Genomic DNA, 17,414 nt, shown 5'->3' with positions numbered 1-17,414 from the left:
AATCACGTTTGGGTGCTAGCTAAGTCACACAAAATGGGGGTGGGAGGGCAAAAATGATATAATTAAATTACAAATAATGTACGGGCGGAGCACAGAAGCGCATTCAAATAGTGATTTAGCGGTAAAATCTAACATAAAGTTACTCTTACGTGAGCGCACAATCGGGACTGTTGGATAGCGAATGCTTTTGATCAGACGGCTGAATTCGCGAGATACAGAGCCCTAATGAATTGTAATTGTACTTCATAACCTTTTTAATATACGTCCCAAACACCAGCGAGGATTCTCTCATCTCTCTCATCTCTCTGTATCGCAGTTTAGACGCAGAGAGATCTACGATTTATTTCGGTCTTGGTTTATGAGGTACCTCTCTCGCTTTTCCTTCATCTATCTGTGAAGATCTGTACTTCTGAACATATGAAGATCGGTACTTCTTGATGAAATTTCTTTTCCAAAATCAACCCTCTTTGACCTTTTTTAACAATTATCCTCCAAGATCTTTACTTGAATTCAAAAGTTTGTATTTTTTCACTCACACACAGACACAAAATTTTATGTACTAAAAGTTTGAATTTTTACTCTCTATACTTGTATGTGTTTGTGCATCTATGCATATACGTAGATATATATTTCACAACAATTTGCTCAGTTCAGTGTCTTTTGGTTGATTAGGGCTACTGGACTTTTAATTTGTTTTCTTATTTGTAAAGAAAGATTCGAATTTGATGAAATTATGTGTTTTTATGTTTATTTATTTATTTCTATCCCCCTCTTGAGTCTTCATGTATGATCAATTATATTGGTATTAAGAACACTGCGCTGTTATTTATTTTTTCTTCCTGAAATCATAGATGAACTATAATTAATAATTTTTATTTTTATTTTTTTTTGGATCCGTGCAGCTCGAAGGAGAGACCCACTCTTGGGTAAGTTTTGTTTTCTTATTAAGTTTTAATATTTTTTATGTTCCTTATCTTGTATCTTGTAATCATATATTGTATTTATTTTTGCTAGGATATTCTTCAGTTTTGTTTCTACCCAAGAATTTCAATTGGTCCATTATATAAGATTATATTAAGCTTCTGAATCTTGAATGCATGACAATGGCACCAAAAGGACTATTGGTTGTTAGTTTCCAAGTTTATTGTTTATCACATATTGGAAGAGAATAGCCATGTCTCTACTTACTGTGGCATGTTATGAACTATACTGGTATGTGTACTATGTCTTAAAAATCATCTTACAACCATTGATGTATAGGGTGTGCGTGAATTATTTAGTGTCTTAAGCATCAATGCATGCTGGAGGGTGCCATGTTTGATGCAGATATGCTCCTCCTTTGTAATATCCATTTAACTTTGCGAGGCTAAGTTTGAGTGTTGAACTTATTGTTGTCTGTTGACAGTTGACATCATCTGAGAATAGAGTGGGAAAGCAAGAAACAAAAACAATTTTTGAATTTTCAAGTATTTGTGACATTGCCTAGAAAGGATCACTTGCATTTCCAGATTCGTTAACTTGAATGGGGTTCATTTACCAAGAAGAATAAAAAAAATGCATCAATAGGCAAAGTGACAATAATGTTTGACATGTGCTTCTGATTTGTAATATATTTTGCTAATTCCGTACTAGAAGTGTGTGCTGATTTTTCCATAGGAGTGTTGATGCTAGCGTTCCCCTAGTATTAAACAACTAAGGAATATTGACTGATCCAGTTCCTCTTTTTGGCTTGTCAAATTTTGAACCTACAATACTTGTATAGAATCTATTGTGATGCAAGTATATTCTAGGTGGTGGACATATTGTATCATTGGTGATATGTTGTGTTGTTTAGAATAACACACATAATCTAGATCGTGGAGACTACTTTGCTGAGATGATCTTGAATTCTGCTTTTGCTATTAAATTTGTTGCACTGAACTACTTTTTGGTTTATAATTTCTTTGTAATCACAGTGGTACGCGGATTAAGACCCGCAAACGGAATATTGCAACACCGCTGGACCCTGCAACGTTTTCGGATGCAGTGGTCCAGATTTATGTGGATAATGCTGGTGATTTGGTAAATTTATCCGTTTATCTATGATCCTGTTGACTCTGTGTTTGTGTTTGTGTTTGTGTGCGTGTGTGAGAATTTATCGTCACGATGGACCAAAATGAGCATTTTGTTACATGCAGGAACTTGTCGCTAAAAGCATTGAATCTTCAGACCTTAATTTCTCAAGATACGGTGACACTTGTTTTTTGAGGCAAGTATCTTCAATATTTTTTTTAATGATTTGATATATTTCATAAGAATTTATTTGAACAGTGAACTGTTAGTCTGTTACAGAAGTGGTACTCTGAATTCTTCATTCTATGGGTAGTTTTTTAGTATATATTTCACGTCACTAGTTTGTACCTAGGGTTGGAGTCCATCATTGTCATTTGAACCAAAAACTTAAGCCTCTAATAAGCTTCAAAATGATTGGTCCCTTGGGATGTCTCTAGTTGCAAAAAATGAGTTCCGTGGTTCAAGAGAAGTTTCCTTGCTGAAAACGCGTTATTTTCCTTGAATTGTCTTGCTGAGTTAATTTTTACGTGCCTTGTGATATTATTATCTATGAGGTTGGCTGATCTTCATTTTGAACGACCCTTGAACTTCAGCTGTGTTATAATATCTCTCGACCCACAATCAGATGGTCGACTAAGGTTTCTTGTCTTAGTCTTGACCGAGACTTTTAACTATATAGCGTTTAGGGCTAAGAAACATGTCATAAGCTGAATATGTGCTTTTTGTTGAATTTGCTTTACTCCCCTCTATCATGTGGTCTGTTTTCCAATTCGCGTCTTTGTTGCTGCATGCTATTTGGATTTAGGTTGTCAAAGTGAGTAAGTGGTTTTCTTGATTGCTAATTATTTTCTTAAAGAAGTCTTTGAAAGCTCCCCTCATTAGGAAGCATTCAAACAGGGAACACTGCGCACAGATACTACTTAAGGACCAAATAGGGCCCCTAAACTCTCTATACATAAAAAAAAAAATCAACTATCTTACCTAAAGATTTACAATGTCTCCCATGAACGCATTAAAAAGAGATGTAATAATAGAGAATTTTGGTGCATTTATTTGAGGCTCCTCACCAGCAAGGGATCTCCTGTTTCGTTCCATCCACATACACCACCACCACACACAAGGACGCAACCCTCCAGAAGTCACGGACTTGGCAACGCAATGTATAACCTCTCCAAGCCTCTATTGTGCCTCTCGAAGACCAAGGCATAACCCACTGGACCCCAAGCAGACTCAAGAGCAACTGTCCTGGGACACTGGGCAATGCAAAAGAAGAAGATTTACTGACCCGTTGTCTATCATGTATACAATACCAGGGGACAATATCTGTCTCCTTATTATCTAGCGTCAGAATCCTCCCCAGAACTACTGTCCAAGCAAAAAAGGCTATTTTTAGGGTGAGCTTTAGTGCATCTTACAGGCTTCCACGGGAAAGCAGGCCCCGAAGCATATGAGTGTCTCCTATAGAAAGAGCGAATGTCAAACCTCCCTTGAGATGAGGGCACCTAGACCCAGGAATCCACCTTCTGATTGTATAGCAACCCCAAGAGCCCAATGCATCCTCCAGCTCCCAGGAAATGCCTCACAAAGTGCACGTCCCAGGTCATCCTCCCGCTATCTTCCCCGAAACATAACCTAATTGTTACTTTTGTTAAACATTTAGGATATCTTAATCGTGTCTGAATTAGAAACATCATGATAATAATAAAGAAGTGTTGTTACTAGATGTGGTGATTGATATTTCCTAAATTTTTGAGCCATGTCGCTCTATCATGTTAGTAATAATTTTCTGGAAGTAAACTATGCTCAACAGTTGTTTGGAAAAGGATGACTTTGAAGTGGGGACTAGGGGTCCTTGTTTGAGACTTTTGGCGCTTTTTGAGTAATGCTGCATGGAAATCATTTAACATAATCTTAATTGTAGTCAATTGACCTAAAAAGTCATCATACCCAGCATGTTACCTGGATCTTCTGGCTTTAGATTCTATTTGCCTTTTCAATGTCAGTCATCTATCTAGCCCCAACTTAGTCCTTTAAAGTATTATAAATTTTCATCATTGTGCGTTGCTGTTCAGGTTTTTTCCTTTTATGAGATTTTATATTTCTTTTGTGCAAACACAACTTTGATGCAAGGCAACTTTGGTATCTTAGGCTCCAAGGCTGAACTGTAAGGGTAAAATGGTTGTTTAGCTTGGTTACATAAGAGTATTAGAATTACGCTTCTAAACTAGTTGATTTTAACTATGGGTTATGTCAAAGGATTTAAATATTTAAGTTCCACCCTTTCTAACAGCTTAAAGCTTTTAGAGTAGATGGTGGTTAATATGGTATTAGAGCGAAAGGTCTCGAGTTCAAACCTCAATGTTGCCCTGAATTTAAAATTGAAACGGGTGTTGGACCAGAAAAATAAGGCCACATGTGAGGGGGCTTGTTGAAGGATTTAAATATATAAGTTACACCTCTCTATCAGCTTAAGCTTTTAGAGTAGATGGTGGTTAACGGGTTCTAACTGTGTTGATGTACTGGCCTGTGAACAATGTTAAATTAGTGAAAAAGAGATAAATGAATACTTCTTTTGAGATCCATGCTCGAACCAATAGGGATATTTTCATTTGTTAATCAGGAAAATAACTCAATAGTTTTGGTTTGTCATAACCAATACCTGATGGAAAATACAGAACCAATACTGTTTAAACTCTTAAACTGGCTCAAATGATTCCTGCCAAGAGTACAAAATGGAAAATTTATTACCTGGTGGAAATTAACTTGAGACTCGAGATGTATAAGTAATATTTAAATTAACTTAGATTCTTTTTTTCTCGGAAATTAATTAACTTAGGTGCTGTTTGATAAAACTGAAAATTAAGTACTGAAAATTTTAAGAGCTGAATTTTAAGCAGTGAAGTTTTTAAGTGGTAATTAAAAAATAAATAAATTTTTGATATTTTTTAAAATTTTCAGCGTATTGAGTGATAAGCGATGTTCGTGTCACTTAAATTTTAACCCCATTTGAAGTTGTGCTTAGCGTCAAATTGCGTTATGAAACACGCTGAATTGAGTTATCAAACAGCACCTTAGATTCCCCTCACACAAAAAGCTGAGAACAAATACTGCTGAACATATATTTCCCATGTTGTTTGTGCTTGATTTCTAGAGGTGGGGACAAGTTCAGGCTTGAACTTAATTCAGTAGTAGATTTAGGTAAAATGACTAACATGGAGCTCAATTCATCAGAGACTTTTACTAATTTGGGCACCAAAAGTCTGATTATCGGTTATTCTAGCTCTATAAACTAAGGACAAATGTAGTCAATAATGACCCATTTCACTTTTTGTTGCTCCTGCAATGTTCCATTCCTAAAGGTTGAATAGAATTCAGCCATGAAGTTGATCCACTAGAGTTAAGTAATAAGCTATGTCTATATATGTGTATTTAACACCAAATTTAATTTGGGTTGCTAACTTTGGTGCTAATGGAATGGAACTGTACCATGTTGTGGAACTTGTATTCCACAATGCTAATTGCTCTTGTGGACATTAGATTTTTTATTTATTTTCCATTTGTTTAATAGTATTACGTGCGTATCATCATTTACTTTTGGTGGACACTTTATGTGCTGACGTGATCTTCATAACTGCAGGTTGTCTTCATAGGTGGGCGCACACAACCTGGCACAACTAACCAGTCTAAACCTGATGAGGGGGAGCATCACCCTTACTCTATAATATCCAGTTAGCCTAAACGTGAGACTATTTTGCCATTCGTAATCTACATACAGAAGATTTTGCGGCAAAATCCCTTTCTCATAAAAAATCTTGAAAATGTCATGCGAAGATTCCTTCAGTCATTGGAGCTTTTTGAGGAAAATGAAAGCATTACGCTTGCAATTTTCATAGCACTTGCATTTTCCCAGAAGCTGTCAGCTCTCCCACCGGAGACTGTGTTCCAGCCACTGCTTAAGGATAACCTTGTGGCCAAAGGGCTAGTTCTCTCTTTTGTAACAGCTTTCTTCAAGGAATATCTGATCGATAATAGCCTTGATGATTTGATTTCAATTCTGAAGCGGGGTAAAATGGAGGACAACCTTCTCGACTTCTTCCCCTCTTCAAAGAGGTCTTCTGAAGCTTTCTCGGAGCATTTCAGGTTGGTGTTCCGTTTATAAATGAAGGAACTGTTTTATTTAGGAATTTTTGTTATATCGATATTGGCTAATTGTAAATATATTATGTATCTGCTAATACAAATCCCATTGACTTTTGCAATGTTAATGGATGGGATGCTGAATGCTTTTGATCTCCTTATAGTTTGTAAGGATTATTGTGACAGCTGTAAAAAGTATCTTTAATTAGTTTTATTTTTGTTATTTCTGCTGTGTGCCTATATGCTCTGGTTTGCTTTGATAAAGAATTGGAATTATTATGTTTATCCTCAGCTTGGCTTTTGCTCAAGTACGGAAGTCCTATTATTTTAATGAGGAAATTTGCATCATCTCCGCATACTGCTGCTGAAATAGGCAGATATGTTTTTGGACTTCCTATAGTAGTTCTGTCCGTCTATAATATTATTCTTTCCACAGTAATATGGATAAACATTAAGTAAAATTATTTGACATATATAAAAGAAAGGATATTAAAATATTTTTCTTGGGTCATGCAGGTTCCAGAGCATAACATGTACAGAACCTATTAATTTAACACAGCTATCCACTGAGCGATCTGAATGTATTTTTTCAATTATTTGTCAAATATCATGATAAATCTATCATTAGCTGAAAATTGGGGCCAAAATTCAATGCCTTGAGTCACACCCCGAACTCTAGGCCTGTGACACTTGGCTTCCTTTCATGCTTTCACTGTGTGGTGCATAGGAAAGTTTGTGTGTGTTTTAATATTGTTGGTAAAGTTATATAACAGAATGTGAAGAGCCTGTTTGGCATTGCTATAACTTCCATAAAGCTTTTTCTCTTGTAGACCTGTCAAAAAATTGCTGACTGTTAAAAAGCCATATACTGGTTGGGGATGCAATATTAAAGCGCTTCCATAAATATACTTCTTCCATAAATTTTACTGCTACTTGCAACCACACAATTTATGTGATCTCTACTGCAAAAGCGTTAAATTTGTGCTTCTCTGCTGCTAAACTCTCTTTTTGTGTGTGTGTGTCACCAAACACAATTAAAAGTGATTCAAATTAGAAGCACATTAAACCTGCCTAATTGCAACGCCAAACCCAAACATGCACAAAGTAGTTTATGTGTGGAATAAGACAGAGTAGCATTTGTTTTACTTGAAGATTGTGCTTCATGGGAAGAGTTCACCGAATGTCGAGACATCTTGTGATCACACTTTAGATTCAGGTTAGTAAGTGTTGTAGACCGGGTCTCTTTAAAAAAGTATTCTGGAAACATTTTCATTGGTCTTTGTCATTATTTGTTATTCAACTTGTTTATTGAAAAACTTAGGATGTGTTTGAATTTAAATAGGTTTTTTTGTGCGAAACTGTGTGAGCATCGTTAGTCACTTTTTTGAGTGCTGGTTCTGTGTGAGCATCGTTAGTCACTTTTGAGGACCATTACTACACGCCACAGATAGTTGAACACCGTATTCAAATTCTAGCACCAGTATTCAATGCAGAAATTTGTAAAATTAAGGTTTCTAAATCCGAAATTCATTCATTTGGTTTCCAATCTTATCAAAAGGTCTTTAGATTTGTTTCTGACTCTTTTAAAGCTTGGACTAGGGTTTTATATTACAAATATACTTTTGAGAAAATGGGTTTTTGCGTTAGTGAAATGAGAGAAAAAGAGAACTTGTTAGGTTTTTTTAATCTAATTCAGTTGTACTACGAGTTTTCAAATTTTTTATTACACATACTTGTGTGATTGAGAGTTTAGGATGAGTATGTGACATCTGACTTTTGAGGAACACTATTGTAGATTTTGGAAGAGTAATTGGCAATTTAGAAAATCATCATTAAATCTTATCCATAATAATTTGTGTTTGTGGGAGGTATTGCCTGGTGATGACTTTGAAGAGAAGACATATGGCAAGGGCGTGATCATGTTGATAGGATAGCTGCGTTGGGAGGTTCCGGGTTGGAGTCAATCTAGTGGTAATGCTGTCGTTGGAGGCAAACTAAGGCAAACCAATAGATTAGGTAGACTTACAGTGTTTTACCCTTTTCTTTGTCTCTGTCATAGTGGATTACAGAATGGTTCTTCCTTCATTATAGAATGCATGGTGGATGATCATGCATCTCCTTATTAGCAAAAAAGGATACCAGCACTCACTGAGTTGTGTGGCTGAAACTAAATGGCCGAACTGTACCATCATTTTTGTTTGGGTATCCTTCTTGGAGTTAATATATTTTTTTATCATTTGGTTATGGTGATGCTCAGAGATGCAAATGGGTCGCCTTATTTCTTAATTTGTTTGAGTAAAAAAAAAAAAATTCTTTGGCTTGGGTGGCTGAAAATTCTGGAGTCTTGCGCCTTGTAGATTGAGATTATTAGTGAACTGATGGATTAGGTAAAGGTGTATATTAGTTATCAGAATAGCTGGATCATGTTATCTCTGAAATGTCAAGTGAATATTTTGCTTTGATTATAAGTTGGCATTTGGAGATCTAAGCTAGGGTGCTTTTCACTGAGGCAGCTCTCATGATTATCTAAAGCGGAACTTAGCTATGTTACAGAACTTTAATTAGCATCTCACAGTTTTTAGGTCATTGGTGTTGTAACTTCACTTGGCATTTATTTAGGAGGAGGCTATCCTAATAGAGAAAGGCCTAAAGAGAGGTCAGGCTTCCACCTAAACCCTCTAATGATGTCAAAAGTGCAATCATAAAGTATTATATTCTGCAGTAGTTTATTACCCCCCGCCCCCCACTTGACTTTATCTATGAAATAAGTATATTTTCTTTACTTGACTTTTTTAAGTGTCCATTTGGGAATCTTATTTACAGAAGTTCTTGTTCCTCTTCTGATGATTTAATTTCTCTTTTGGATTCTTTGGGGCCTTGGTTCCCGGTTTCTCTTACGTCTATGGGACGCGTTCCCCTATTGAACGCCTCCCCCCCCCCAAAAAAAAAAAAAGTGTCCATTTGGGAATCTTATTTACAATTGTAGTGTGTACTCTCCTTTATTAGTGGAATAACTTATCCATGTATGGGGATTTTTATTTCCAGCAAGGCAGGGCTCATACCCTGGGTTGAATACTTTGAGAAGATATTCGAGGTGAAGCTGAAGGAGATGAAATCTGTGTTGACAACCCAAATAGCAGAGGAAACTGATATATCTGAAGTCATAGAATCTGTGAAGCAACATGTTAAAGATGCTAAATTATCAGACATTGAGGTTGTTCGGATTCTTTGGGATGTTCTAATGGATGCTGTTCAATGGTCTGGGAAGAATCAACAGCAGAATGCTAATTCAGCTCTTCGCCAGGTATGTGTTATATGCATAATTTTAATTTGGTTCAAACTAGAAACATTTAAAATTTTAAAGCTCATAATTTTTTCATTTAAACTTGTTGAGCCCCAGAAAAAAGTTTTAAACCCTTGGTTGATATTTTATATGTTGGTTTTTTTGTCCCTTGATGTGTTATCACCTTTTCGTTTAGGAATAAAAGGCAAGAGTTGTTCATCTTACCTGTTTAGTAACAATATGATTTTTCTCTTATTATTTACATTTTACATACTGAATTCTGGACTATGTTACATGGAATCTGTGTTTCATCACTTAAGGGACCTTTTTTCCTCTTTCTTTTGCCCCTGTAAAAAAGCCTTCTCCGTTTCTGATCTCAGTATGCAATATTTTGCACATCGACACTTCTTTGTATGATACGGTGATACACACGAGAAATTTTATTAAGAAAGAAGAACAAGGACTTCGGACCCAAACCATCCCAATTCTTGAATGTACAAATCACACATTGCATATTTAGACCTTCGTGCGGTTGCTTTGTGCAATTACATGTGATTCTTATTTTTAAGAGGCGAATCAGGTGATACATTGCAAAAACTTCTTGTTATGAGAGGAGCCACATACAGCGCGGAGGGGGCATGGCTGTGTCTTTATAGTAAATTTCTATATTATAGTTGTTATATTTGAGGCTATATTTTAAAGCATAATATGCCCACTCTCCCTTAAAATTTAAAAATAAAATAACATTTTTTTTTTTATAAATAAAAATTGTCACCCTGGTAAATATAATTTTTTTTTTTTTGATAAGTCTGGTAAATATAATTCAATCACATTCAATTTACGCTAAGGTAGAGTTTTTTGGTCCAGCCTCTGTAATTGCCATCTTTTTGGTTGTATGGTTTTGTCTAGAATATTGGACTTAATGCAGTAAATGCCATATTATCTTTAAATATTATCTGAAAAACATTTTGATTGTTTCTTCCAGTTGACATGTGCAGTGTAATATGAGGATGAAGCCTTCATTTGTCTCTTGGTGTGCTGTTGGTATTATGTAGAGATGTATCTTGTCAGAAACTGATTAGAGAAGTGTTGGTATAGGAGTCACCTCTTTCGGAGTCTCTTATCTTTCCCCATTGTATGGTCAAATGGTAAATAGAATAACCAGATAATCCTTGATGGGATAGGTTTTTGGGTAAATTAAACCCACCTTTCCTGAGGTTTGCCATAATTACAGTGACCTTTCCCCTCTTGTTTAAAAAATGTGACCGATCTCCCCTTTCAGAGAATCTGTCAGATGCTGTTCTCTCTTACTAAAAGAAGTGATTGTCCTCTCTCTCTTACTGCTTTATACCAACTTTATTTTATTTTCTATCTGAACACTCTCCTCTCTGAAACAGTATTTTTTCACTCAGTAGAGCTCCTATCTCTGCTTTATACCTTGCCAGCTGCATAACAGTATATCTCTGAAATGCAGCATGCTTTTGAAGCAAAGATCTATGGATCACACATGCTGAACCACCACCTTCCTCAATCTCTTCTGACTTTCATATCTCTTCTTTGATTTTCTTTTTCCCCTCATATTTGAAACTAGCACACCCACTTTGCCTCTATGGGAGCTTAAATATTCAATCTTCTACTTTGGAAGGTGAAAAGAAAGTACCACTAGGCTGCCCTTGGTAATTCTCTTTGGATTTTTCTGTTGTTAAATTATAATGTGTGCTCTTTAAGTCTTCCTCTCCCGAAACCTACAACTTCTTGTGTCATGATATTCTTCAACACTGCACCCCATCCAATACATCTCTCTTAATCATATTGTCGCTGCGAGAGGGCATATGAAAGAGACACATGGGTGTACCTTGTTCTCTCTCTCTATCTACATGCACTCGCGCGCGCGCACATAGAGATTATAATTAGCTGAATAAAGAATATAATCCAACCTATCTCAAATCTATATAATTTGTGCATAAATAACAGAACTTCCTATTTTTGTGTGTGTGTGTGTGTGTGTGTGTATGTATATACCATACAAAAACGGAATTTGCTCTCCTCCCATCCGCATACTCGAATCATCTGTGTGGCTTAAACATTTAGTTTCTGGAATCAAAATAGAAGATCTCGAAAAACCCTTGTCCTTTTTTACTACTTGTATTGGCAAATGAAGATTTCCTGTGGTGAATGGGAATTGGCCTTTGCGAGTGGCAATAGAGGAACAAATTGCAATCAAGGGTCTCACCCTTGTGAAGCGTACTCTTTTTGAGAGTATTTTCTCTCTACCCCCCTCTCTGTCTAAGCTTTCAGCACTCAGAAATGAGAATACATAATAATATCCATAATCATGTTATTAGGTTCTGATATGAATAAAGCTCACCTTCTGTATACATATCATTTATACTTTGTACATTGTACAAGGTTGTCAGGACTGGGATTCTATATGTAGGACGATAGGTGTCCATAGGATCGGAATCGTAGAATTGGAACGAGGATCGTAAGATTCTATAAAACTATTAGAAAATTAACTCAAACTAACTTTCTAAATAAAAGTATCTTTGATATAAATAGAGAATATGTTTAAACAACCAACATTGTCAACATTCTAGCAAAATCAATTAGCATAAAAAGATACTAAGAGAGTAATAAATATGAGAAACACTTGAAATCAATTTCTCGATTTCCTCTATACAAAAGCATCAACATATCAGTCAAGCAGAATTTCATGGGAAAAAATTAAATCCTAAACAAAGAGTAGAAGGAAATTGAGGAATCATTAGTTGCCTAATTATACGAGCAATTCATTTGAGAAGATTATTTTTCGGTTAAAAGAAAATTAGAGAGAAAGAACAACAGAAAAAGAGACAAAGTCTGTTTTTATTTTTTGAAGCTTTTGAGATATAGGCAGGAAAACAAAGCAGCTCTTTCAATTTTTTGTTAAAAAAAGGAGGAATAAAGCAAACTAGATTTTTTTTTTTGAAGCTTCGAGATAAACCTTTAAAGTTCAGAGTTGGTTCATCTCTACCTTTGACAGTGGGTTTTTTTATTTTTTTGCCCCTCTCCCGATTAGGCTAAAGATTTAGGAATTTTACTTAAATGTCTCAAGTTTCTTTGCCCAAAAGAGCTGTAATAAATCGAGAAGAACAAAAAACATGATTTAGCAGGATCGTACAATCCTATGCGATTCTTCGTTCCTATAGCTCCTTCCTCCAAGCTATTTTACACGTGATCCGGATTGATTTAGCAATTTGCAATCATTGGGGATTTTAACAACCATGACATTGTATATATAGATATCACAGATGTATTGGGACCTTAGAAATGAAGTGAGGAAAAGGGAAAATATGACCAAATGTTACAGAATCATGGTATTTATGTAATTTTTCATTTGTTAAAAAGGAGGTGTTTAGGTAATTTTTTGTTACTAAGAATAATAGTGTCTCTGCTTGGGCGGCAATTTGGATTGACCTGATAGATTCCCTCCTTTTCCCCAATAGGGAGCATAATCCTTCCCAGCCGTCCTGCCTTGATTATATAATGAAATTATATATATACCCCTAATATATTTTAGATTCCTTGGATGCCCGTATATATAATATATCTCTCTCAAAAAACCTAAACCAAAATTTACTGCTTCACACTTCACAGCTCTCTTCCTCTCTCTTTCTTGCATGCGAGCGATGACAGCTGGTAGCCAACCGCTACGCTCCTCTAGTCAGGTTAGCTCTTCCGATCACCCATCTATTCTGTTCATCTCTACCAATCTCCCCATGCAACCGCTCATTTACGTCTCTCTCTATATATATATCATCTCTTCTACTGTCACACACAAGGACTATGGTACACATCTCTCTCGAATCTTTCCATCAGCTCTCTTGTGCGTGTTTGTGGAATTTAATCACATTATTTCAAATCTATATATGTAGATCTGTCCCCTTTTTTTTTCCCCCTTGGTACTCACACACACATGCCTCCACGAAGCTTGAACCCCTGACCTCCTTTTGGGAAGGGTCTGATACCGTTAGGCCACTCCCTTGGTACTCACACACACATGCCTCCACGAAGCTTGAACCCCTGACCTCCTTTTGGGAAGGGTCTGATACCGTTAGGCCACTGGCCCGTTGGTTATGTAGATATATCTCAAATGTATGCGGTATTTCTTTTAGGTAATGCGTACTATGTTAATGTTTTATTGTATTGTTTGAATCTAAGATTTTCGTTGGATTAATTTAGACTTGAGTTTAGATTTGTTGGCTTAATTAAATGGGGCAGGAATGGGCTTTCAACTTTCTTCTTGGGACAGAGATGGTAGTGCGACTAAATCTCCATCCCGTGTTTGTGACTGGGATGGGATAATTTTTTTTTAGGATGGGTGGGGTAGCTGGGGTAGGGTTTAAGCAAATCCGTCCCAAATCCTCAGTGTTTGCCATCCCTAGTCTTCACATGCATTACGAGTGCAAAAGTAGATATTCTAAAATTTCAAATTGATGATATCAGCAAAAATTGAGCTGGAACTCATTATAAAATTCCAAATTTATATCCAGGTGATAACTTGGGCAAATTTATTAAATACCTTCTGCACCAGTGGAAAGCTTGAGCTGGAACTCTTGTACAAAGTCCAGGTCCAATGCTATGAGGATACTAAGCTGATGAAGTTATTCCCTGAAATTGTGAGGTCCCTATACGACCAGGATGTGCTTGCAGAAGACACCATTCTTCACTGGTTCCGTAAAGGATCGAACCCGAAGGGTAGCTATGTGATACTTGTTTTAATAATTAAGTTAATTATATTGGCGCTTGTTTTACTAATTGATTAGTTATTGAAAAGAAGAAATAAAGTGCCCGCATGTCCAACAAACCAGCAATCCTCATACTTGTTGAAGTCTTCTTTCCCTATTTAGATTTTGTTGTGTATTATAATTGAAATTTCCAAGATAATAATAGTGTCCATTTAATTTTTTTAACGGGAAGGAACAAGTCTACTCTTAGTTTGCTTGTCACTGTGGAATGCCACAAAAAAGTCTGGCTTCTTATTGTTGTATTCCATTATTGTTGAGTGATTTTCATATTGATAATATTAGTGTTTCGGTGATCCATCACCAAAATTTATGATGAAAATCTAAAATGTCTATCCGCACAGGTGGGATGGTTAACCAAGGTGGCATTTTAGTTCTTTTTCTTAATCATACTTCTTGACGGTGGATCCACTTAATCACATATAATTGATAAAGAAATCACTTTAGATATTAGTGAGCAATGCATGTGATATTTAATGTACCTCATTATTGCTAGACCGCTTCCGCAAGCCCTATGGGACTCAGGTTTTCACCGGCACAACATCTCTGGTTTATTACAGATGATAAGGAAAGGTGGACTTTTTTTTATTTTTTAATGTGACCTGAACCAGGTCCATTGGATGCCCAAGTTAAGATAATTTTTTCTGCTTGTAGCATTACCTGCGCCTTTTATGTTTTTTGTCCGGTTCCTATTGAATTTTGTGATATTATCCGTTGTTAATAAAATGTTACAGGCAAACCTTTGTGAAGGCTTTGGAGCCCTTTGTAACATGGCTGGAGGAGGCAGAAGAGGAGGAATGAGCGTGTCTGGTTGAACTTGGATGGACCTTGTCCTACTGCTATCGTTCTAAGATGTAAGCTAATAAATAAAATAGCTACATTCCTTCGTTTCAAAAAGTTATTTATACGCTTGAGTACAGTACTTATGACGAACCATTAATTGCGTGTTTACTTGCAATAATCTATTCTGCGTCTCTCACCTTCTCTTACAGGTATATTTATGTTGTGCTTGTTGATGAAGCCTCATACTTTTATTTTGGAGACGCGGAGGAGCCACCACCCAAACAAAGGGTTTGGTGGCATATTTTCATTGTTTTGCTTGCATGTTTTTTACTTGGTATATATTGATTGATTAATGCTTTATTTATTTGAATAGTTATGGCCGACCATACAATATATTGTAAGGAAACAAATTAGTTAAATATGACTAGTATGGGAAATTCAATTCTAGAAGGAATTTCATCATGGTGTTAAACAGGATTGAGGCCATTTCTTTTGAAAAAGTAATGGAAAACAGAATTTAGATCCAACAGGGTCTGCTATCCATCCATTCACAAGGCAATAAAGAACGGACAGTATTTTTAAGGAAACAGTTTCACGTACCACAGAAAATACTAGGAACCAAAATAGAGGAGAGCAAAAGCAAAAGACCACGCTACTACATATATTTTTTAGAGATTTAGGCAACCAAGGACGCTAATACAGCAGCCAAGTAGCATGCGGTTGAACCTTCGCCGCCTCCTTCAAGTGGTGGCGGCTATAGATTGTTTTAGTTTCATTTTTCAAGTTCACGAAACCCAAATCATTAGATACAAAACCGTGGCATTTTTCCACAGGTTCGTTAGTGAAGTAAATGGAATTGGGGATGAACGTCCCAGGAGGGAAATCACGGGGAGAGAGAGACTGACAGTGATTTGGACCAACGAATAATACTTGATCATCAACAAATCTTGGCACATGCACCCATTCCTTCCTCACAAAGTCGAACTTGAACACATCAAATGCAACCGTCTTGTCATCAACATTAGAACCGTACCTGTGAACCAGTAACAGATCCCCTGACGACTCCGCTAGATATGTTCTGGAACGATAACATCCCACCACCCTTCGCACAACTCCAATTTCCTGAGGCATGGGATCTTGAAATAACAAAGTAGACTTCGGAGATGCAGGATTCCGAAGATCCCAAGCTTCTAAACCATTGCTGCCATAAGTATAAAACATTTGGTGCTCACTCATGTATACAATGTCTCTGTAGTATACCATGTCTATGGCGGTTACCTCATTTCCCCGTAAGGCAGTCCATGAAGGGTCCCCAATCCTGCAGAAAACGAGTTGATGCTCAACTACGATCGCCATCACTGTACAATCATATGGAGGGGGTGAGGAGAAAGCTATCTTTTGCAACAGACCTCGACATAGGTGTTCAGACGAGACTGGCGAAATCTGCTCTCGAATGGTGAATTCCGTAGTAATAGAGGTGGTGGTGGTGGAGTTTTTGCAGGAGCGGCGGACAGATGAAATGACACAAGGAAGAGTCTCGGCTGGAGGAAGGGGTATGTAAGGGAAAGAGTGATCCATGGTTAATGGGTTGTAGAGGTAGATGGAAGCGTTGCGAGGGTGAATAAATGCTAACCAACCATGAGAGGAACCAAAGCAAATGGCATCGTCTGTTGGAAGAAAGTCTCTCTGCCATGGAAGGGGAACATTCTTCATCTTCTTCATCTTCTTCTTCAATACTAATTTGTTACCTGCAACACTCAACAAGTCATAATAATCATTATTAGTACTAGCACTATTGTACTCTTCCTCTTCCTCTTTCTCAACCATTTTAGAAGTAGTAAGCCTGACAAAGGACACTTTTTTCTCGCCCTCAGCTAACAATAAGCCAGAAGGTACCATCAAACACGGCGGCATCCTATTGTTTGGCAATAGGATTTCTTTTCCTTCCGTCGCCGGATGAGGCATCGACGAAAAGCTAACAGATGATCTCCCAAAGCCTTCTCCGAGAGAAAGGGGGTATCCGAGCGATGACGATGAAATTGATCTAACCGCCGATGCTGACAAGGAACTGATTCCATGAAGAGGAGTCAGACCAACACTACCGGAGGAGGAGGAGGAGGAGGAGGAGGGTTTAAAAAATCTCGCTGGATTCGTCGGCCTACATCGACGTAATCGGTGGAAAGTTGCCGCGGCCGCTTCTCTGTAAGAAATCATTTTTACTCCCAATTCCTTACTTCTAACCCTAACCCTAACCCTAACCCTAACCCTAACGCGGTGACGTATTTATACACACACACAGCACCGCACTCTTCTGAGGCCCAGCCGCCCAGGCTCGGCTCGAGTATAACCCATGTTTATTGGAAAATGGTTACTTA

At 37.1% G+C, this 17,414-nt stretch overlaps 1 pseudogene; it reads left to right on the top strand.

Moving 5' to 3' along the window:
- Window positions 1–258: 258 nt before the first annotated feature.
- On the top strand, window positions 259–15,057 carry LOC132311615 (uncharacterized; annotated as a pseudogene).
- The last annotated feature ends 2,357 nt before the right edge of the window (window positions 15,058–17,414 follow it).

Source organism: Cornus florida, unplaced genomic scaffold (assembly GCF_030987335.1).
Source record: "Cornus florida cultivar Cherokee Brave unplaced genomic scaffold, ASM3098733v1 CherokeeBrave_3.0.0_Hap2_Chr06, whole genome shotgun sequence".
Classification (NCBI taxonomy): Eukaryota; Viridiplantae; Streptophyta; class Magnoliopsida; order Cornales; family Cornaceae; genus Cornus; species Cornus florida.
Note: the sequence above shows the minus strand (reverse complement) of the source record. Positions and strands in the feature narration are given on the sequence as shown.